The sequence below is a fragment of the Meriones unguiculatus genome, chromosome 9 (genome assembly GCF_030254825.1).
Source record: "Meriones unguiculatus strain TT.TT164.6M chromosome 9, Bangor_MerUng_6.1, whole genome shotgun sequence".
Classification (NCBI taxonomy): domain Eukaryota; kingdom Metazoa; phylum Chordata; class Mammalia; order Rodentia; family Muridae; genus Meriones; species Meriones unguiculatus.
Genome location: NC_083357.1, coordinates 88,917,826 through 88,925,946, shown reverse-complemented (window position 1 = coordinate 88,925,946; position 8,121 = coordinate 88,917,826).

Here is an 8,121-nt window from a genome sequence, read left to right as displayed (position 1 = left end):
CTAGTTTCTTCTATTTTTCACTTATTCCTTTTTAGCAGATAAATTTACTGCTAAAGACTACCTGTAATATAAATTATCAAAGACAGTGTGTTACTTGGGCAGGAGTCATCTTTTGGATCAGGAAGTGATTGTCAGGGAAATGGGAGATGACTGTTGATGGGAGAATCAACCTAAATGTGTAATTCTGTTATCTTGTCAGATAATTTAAAAAGTACAGATAAAATATTAAAAATGATAAAAAGAAAATATGTCTTATTCAGATTATTAGAAGTTAGACTAAACAGAAAAAAACAAAAGAATCAAATTTCAAACAAAGCTTGAATTCAAGACTGAGTCTACCATATCAATTTTCTGTTTCTCTGTCTTTAACTGGAAAGAATAGAATCAATTTTATTTTACTTTATTTAATTTATCATTAAAGGCAATAATCAAGTTAAGCTCACAGACATATCTCTTAATAAAATCTACCATTGCTTACTGTTGCAGTTTTTAATGTTGTCTTGTCGCATAAGGCCCATACTTATATTCACTAACACTCCTCAAAAATTTCATGATGTTAGTGTGGCTATTGTAGTCATGTGTTGGAGTTGCCACTTAGGAGAGAGAGGGCAGAAGCAGCAATCCAAATGGGATAAGGTATCTGTTATATTGTAAAAGGTGAACTAAGTAAATTTGTGTGGTCGGAAAGAAGAGAGTTGGTTATTGCTAAGAATTAATGGTTTTCAATTCTTGAAGATGATACAAACTTTATTTTGTTCTATCATGTAACTTTGAATGACTCCATTATGTTATAAATTATAGTTTTATTTGAAAAAATTGTGGAAGCCTTCAGTATTTTATATATAGAATCTTTATAGAAGGAATTTGACTAAAATGAGATTTTTTTTCAGCATAGAAAATATATGAGGCAGAGATTTAAAATACCTTGAAAGGAAAAGAAAAGTCTCACTTTTTCAAAAAAGGTTATCTGAATGATTTTTTTTTATTATTGCCATCTTTTTAAAAAGGTGCATGCTATGTGGTAATTGTTCTTTTAACTACTGACACAATTAATTCTTAATGCATGAGAAATATAATTTATGGTTTTATTTGGCATGCACTTAAGCACCCGCATAACAATTACTGGTGTGACATTTTTGTCTGCACTATAAAGCATCACACATCCTCCATTTCATCACTTTAAAATTGAAGCAAAGAGGTTCACTCCTTGGGGAATACCTGCCTTGGTCTTATCTGGTAGAATGAAAATATGATTGCCTTCCTGACACTATAAATTATGCTTTCCTTATTCTAGGGACCATCTGCAATAGAAATCTATACTATTACTGTGGCTCTTTTGCTTGATAGGGAGTTGTTTTTACCGCTGTAATACTTAAATTAAAAAAAAAAATCTCTTCTTTTTCTTTCTTAAATTATATGGCAATCGAGCATCACAAAGGATCATTTCTTAAAAAAAATCACACTACGGAACATTTATTTCCTATTGTAATAACTAACATAAGGATCTGATTCAAACAGTGAGCAAATGCTAGAACTGAAGTTGAATGAAACTCCATCAATTGCTTCTTTTGAAACAAACAGCTACATGCCTCTCCTGGGTGAAATTTTCCTGTAACTTTTTCCCCAATTACAATGTGTTGGAAACACAAACAACCAATAACTGTCACTGTCTTGAGAGTTAGAAGTGAAACCCTTGTTTGTGTAGTCTCTGCAGGCATTTTCATGGCAGAGGTTGTGCTTTATCCAAGGTTGTTCTCAGACCCAGTAGCTTCAGCTGCTTTCCGGTGAAGCTCTGCACCTGTTTCTGTTCTTTTTATTTATTTGTTTTTCTTAACTGATAGCATTCAACTTCTTTTTGTTATATTTTTAAAGAATGTGTTCCCCTGCTTTCTTTAATGTCAATTGCATTTTTCTTCTAGACATTAATTTTTATAACAAGGAGTAAGGAAAAAAACCTACACTTTTCTTACACACCTCAAAATTCTTCTCTATCAAGCTGCTCTTGAGAAACCTATTTTCATGACACAATTGCAGAATAAACCTGTGGTTAATACCTTATTTACACAAACTGAAGGCTGTTATATCTGTGTTTGGCGACCTTGAAACTGCATTGTGCTCAGTGCCCTTTTTATAACCTTAATTACCGGGGAATACAGAGCTTTAAAGAAAGACTAACATTTCACTTTAACATCCACAATAATCTATTATAAAGCCAGCTAAGCCAGTCCCCAAATACAGAGAAATGTTATTACATGCTCAGCTAGCTGTCAAGGGGCCATGAGTCAGTGGCTTACAGTTATCAAAAGTAACAACGTTGTTCAGAATTTCCTTCAACAAAGCCAGCCAGCTTATGGAAGGATTAAGCTCTCTTTGATTAGAACAACTGGAACAGGTCCTACCCCTTTAATTAGCATTCCTTTTTGCTTGGTGGAGGCTGGTAATTTGACACTCACATTAGGTATCTCTAGGAATGGTTTGGTACTTTGTCCCACTCCTAAGCATACAAACCGGAGTATATTCTATCACATCAACTAAACTGTGAGCTGCTGAAGGATTTATGTTCAAAACTGTGTAAAATCTCAAGGGTACTATGCTTCTAATAGACAAAATGTAATAACACTCCAATATAATATGTGGCAGGAGACCTGGTTAGCCGTTAGGCATAGTGTATTACCCTAAGGCCATGCTCATTTTGCTTTCTATCTTTGGGAACAAAAAGTTTTATGTCAGCTTTATTGATATTTTACACGTTTACATTTTAATTCATACCTTAAGGCAATGCAGGGAGAAGACCTCTACTTATGATGCTAAATTACTTAGTTGGTGAGTAAATATAAATTTTCAGGGTCATGCTACACACAGCAGAGCAGGGACTCTGGGAGAAGAAAGGAGTGGTAAGCTCCTGTCCCAGAAGGAGTGCCTATTCACGTGAAAACGAACTCAGAATTTTCTCCTTTTCTCAGGGCACATAGTGTCTCTATTCGACTTGCACTGTATCTGCACATGCACATTACTTTGTATGTACCTTCTATTTTTCCTGTTTTATACTCTTATTCTTTCACTTCGCACTCTTTTCTCAGTTCTGATGGGTTAGTGTGGAATAAGAAGATCCCCATGCTAAAAATAGCCCACTACATTTCCTCAAGTCATGTACAGTGAAAATATGAAATAAGAATTTACTTTTGGGAAGGATAACTTTGTTTTTGCATAGGTCTTAGAATATGATTCGGAAGAAGTGAACAGTTATTAAATGAATGAAAAACTTTATTACAAATAACAGGTTAAAAGACAACCCTATCTGTAATATTTCCTAAGTCATCATATAGATTATTTTCTGAACTAAAGTGTTACATTTTCCTTAATTATAAAACCATGGTGCATATTTTACTTTCTATGTTTTATATATATATATATGTATATGTTTATATATAAACATATATGTATACATACATATGTGTATGTATATGTACACACATATATATGAATATACATATATATATTCAAATATCATATTTGTACTTTCCCTGAAATATTCATTAAACAGTCTACATCATCAAAAGAGTCTTGTATGTTTTAGGCTTTCACACATTAGTTTAAGGATTGTGGTGCTTCTGGTTACGTGCTAAGCCATCACACATTTATGAGTTGTGAAGCTGGTGTAGGCTACAGAAAATACTGAAGAAATAAATGAAATTCCTGCCTCTCCACAGGAGAAAGATAGGATAATGATAACTATTAATGATCACCATGCTACTCAATTCACAACTCAACAAAGTTAAGTTTTATTATCATGGGGATAACAATAAAACAGAGCTTTCCTCCCAGCCACATCCCAGGCTATTTGGTTTAATCATTCCTATCTGTGCTACTTCCCATCCATAATTCCATAAATACTTGCTTATTCTCTCGTCTGGGCCACTCACTCCATCCATGACAGCCATGGTCTTCTCCCATGCTAAAATGTGGCTCTTTTGCTCCTTCCACCATTTCTTCCTGTTTCTCCCTCCCCAAAGCTTGAGATCCTTACCAAGCCTACCTTCTTCATGCCTTCCCAGGCATAGGCCTTTTAATCAGGAACAATAGGGTAACATTGGGTGACATCGTTACAGGAGAGAGTTCAGCATTATAACAGTAGTCATGGCAGGATGTTAACCATATTTCAAAGCGCTGAAATCAGCATTTGAAAACACGGTTTTACCTTCCTCCAACATTCCCGCACGCACGCGTGTGCTTCCCACACACAGAAAGAGAGAGAGAGAGAGAGAGAAAGAATCATCTCTCCATGCCTCTCCCTGTATGACATTATAGGAAATTTGACCAAAGCTGGCTCTGGAAGCATAAACAAGTTTCTGAGCAATCATGCTCAGTGAGGGATAAGATTTCAGTGTTTTTTCCCATAACTCTTAGATGTATATACTGGAAGAGTAACTGAAGTCTAGAATCTCACTAGATTCTGCTAGTCACCTGGGAGTTACTTATATTAGAAATTGATTAGTGTTTTTTTTTTTTTAAGGTTAGTGAAAAATTATTGTGGTATAATAAAAAGGCTTCCAAATAATGTTTCCTTATAAATGTGCACTTTTGATGTTGAAGTCATATGTGGAATCTGACTTACCCTCACAGGTTTATGGCAAGCATCTTTCCACTATTTTCTATGCCTTTTCCTTAATTTAATTTAAAATTGTCCTCAGAGGAGTAGAAAAGTCATTCCTTGGAGTTACAAGGGCAGATAAAGTTTTCTTATATATTTGCTCTGTTTTTCATTCCCACTGCAAAAATGGTGCAAGACACCTGCCAACAACAGTTCCCCCAGAAGTTATTATAGAGATTTGGAAGCACTGTGAGTGTGAAATCTGAAAATATTTTTTCAACCTCTAGGGCCACACATCTTTGTAATCTAAGTAATAACACATGGAAGCATTTTTTCCTGAGCCAAAAGAGAAAAGAGAAAAGAAAAGTGTGATAGACAGTAAGGTTATTTGTTTTACAGTCTAACTTCTTCTTGCAATATGTTAAGCTGTTTATAATAGGAACAATGGGCCAGTGTAGTATGTCAGATTTGATTTGTTTGGTCAAAGTATCATTTAAAACATTTTCAATTGGAAAAAGCTTACAATTGACATATTTCTACCCGTTTACACATTCTTCGTAGCTTTTTTATTTATATCCCTTGCCTCCTTAGGTATTGGATATTAGAAATACTGCTGAAGAGTACAATTTACCACATTAAGTGTTAGCAGGAACACAAATAACTTGGAGATGAGAAACCTGGGTCAATTCTGATGATTAGCAGTGAGTACGATCTAATGGGTACAGAAGATTCAACAATTTCTGATTGCTTAAACACAGCAATGATTCTATACTTCGTTTTATGCTTTTAAGAATAGGAGGAAGAAGAGAGAAAAACACTCATAGGAATCTACAGTATGTAAATAATTTCTGGTAATAAAAAGATCAACTACCATGAATGATAAAGTAGGAGGACCCAATATTCTTTGGTCTACAGATTTATGTACTTAATCTGTTGTTTAAGAGCTTAGATCAGGAGAGGACCTATCACCCTGCTCAGATGTAGCCCATAGACTCAGTCTCCAAGTGGGGTCCCTAACAGTGGCTTTCTCCGGCATGAACTCAGTGAAAGGTTCTCTGATCACCTCCTCTTGCAACCTTGCCAAGCTACAGAGGAAGACAATGCAACCAGTCCTGATGAAACCTGATAGGCCAGGGTTAAACAGAAGGGAGGACTACCTCTCCTATCAGTGAACTAGGGGAGGGGCATAAAGGGAGAAGAGGGAGGGAGGGTGGTATTGGAAGGAGATGAGGGAGGGCTACACACCCTGGATACAAATTGAATATGTTGTAATAAGTGATAATAATAAAAAAATTTAAAGAGCCTCGATCAGCGTATCTAATAAATATCACTTGCCTTGCAGCAGCATTTCCCAGAGATTACAGTATAGCTTGATGCTGTCATTCTTCTTTTTTAAAACGGAGGCTCACCACAAAGCTGGGAAACATAAGTACCATACATTTTCGATAATGCAATTGGTGAGCTCTCTTCCAACATCTTACATCCTAAGCCAGGGAGGTGCTGACAGTAGTTTCCCAACTGTGTTCTTTGGAATGTAGCCAGCTTATCCTGGCAGATTGCACAGGAAAGCAGGGGAATCCAACTCTTCAGTCCTGGGTCTCTCTTTCTGGTGCTGATAATTGCAGTGAAATACTCACCGAAACATGCTGTTTGGGGAGGTTTATTCAGGAATTCAACAGCCAAACTCTGTTTCCTGTCTTGGAAATCTATACGACCACAGCTAGAACTTAGTCCTTTCTGAAAAAAATTACATGGTATGCAAAAAAAAAAAAAAAAAAAACCAAGAGTCACCCTGGCAATGAACAATAGATTAAAAATCATGAGAAAAGTTCCATGCTTGTGTGCAGACAGGCTTAAGATTAACAGGATTTTAAATAATATTTTATTGGATAACCAGAGAAGATAGCTATTTTATCCACTTTGATCTTAAGAAAGCTGAAACACTGAGCATAGCTCTGAACAAAATTTCAAAGGATGTAACTTGTATTTACTCATGTCAGTGTGTAGTTCTCAGAGGAGATAGGGTACATTCAGGGTGGTATGGCAACTGTACCAAGCAACGTCAGTCACTTTAACAACTGAGCTATCTCCCACAATGCTCATTAATTTTTGTAGAACTCTAATGTTTCCAGTAAGTAACCCGTAGTCCTTCAATCAGTGCTGAGATAGTGTATGTCCAATGATAAGGTAGTGAGATATATATTAAAAACCACTGTTCGAATGCTATTTATAGTTAGGGGAAATTAAGAGTTAAATAAATGTATCAAGTCAAAAAATAATCTATGTGATAAAAATATTAATTTCACAACCATTGTTCATATAGATGATAGGGGTTTTTATATATCCATGGTTTTATATATTACTAATTAAATAAACAAATTATTTCATTTTTTCTGGATATAGTAATATACCAAATTAATTTTTAGATTTAGCATCTAAAGTGTATAATTTTTAAAAATATTGTTATAAATATATTTTGGAATACACTTCTATAATTTTGTTAGTCTAAATATTATATGTCAGCATGCAGTATCAATTCATCAAATTTCAAGTCTAATTTCTATAAGGAGGCTGGACAGTCAGGATGATTGTCATCACATTCCATGAAGCCAATATTTGTTGTTTATACATCTGTCTTCCTGGAACTATAGAAAATCATGCTGTTTGGTTGTTTATGTAAATGTTGGCGACAAGAAAATCCAATCAGTTCCTTGTTTTTCTCTTGGCTATGAAAATTTTATTATGTAAAACCTATGCTATTCCAATTTGCTTTTGAATTTTCATCAATCTGAAATGCAGCTTCAGAAAATAAAATTGTATGCCATCATGTTTCAGGCAGACCAGTCTTTCTCTGTCTATTTCCTGAAAACTGACACCATTAATATATGAAAGATGCATTTTATGAAATTCTAGACAGCTTGCAAGACTATGGTTATTGCAGTCTGATGGAAGAATATTGGAATTCTAGTTTAGCATCTATCTACTTGTTTGATCTTAGATAAATCAGTTGCAACTCCTTGCTGTTTAAATTCTCATATACAAAAGCATAGTAGAGATTGGAAAGAGTAAAGAGTAAGGATGTATTATTTCTGAACCTGGTTTTCAGGGTACACACTCTTTTCCTATATTTGGGCTCTGTGATCCTTAAAAAGACAAAAGAACAAAATAGAAACATGGACTCTTATTCTGTCATGAACAACAACAGTAACAAAAACAAACCGTGTTAATAAAGGTAAAGATTTCCAGTTGAACTTTTAAAAAGTATACATAGTTAATAATAATTGTCTATCAATTATATGGAAGACTAGAATGCTTTACAAATATATATTAACATAAACAGAATAGTTATGAGGTCAACTTAACATCATGATTTTTAAAGGGAAAAGGTGAAACATCTGTCTCCTTAGAGATCATGTGTGAACTCTGTAATCTTAGGCTATTTCCGTATTTTTACTCTCAGTAATAATAAAAATTTAAAAATACAAAAGTAGAATTAAAAATAAGCAAATGCTAGTTATTTTGCTTTTGAA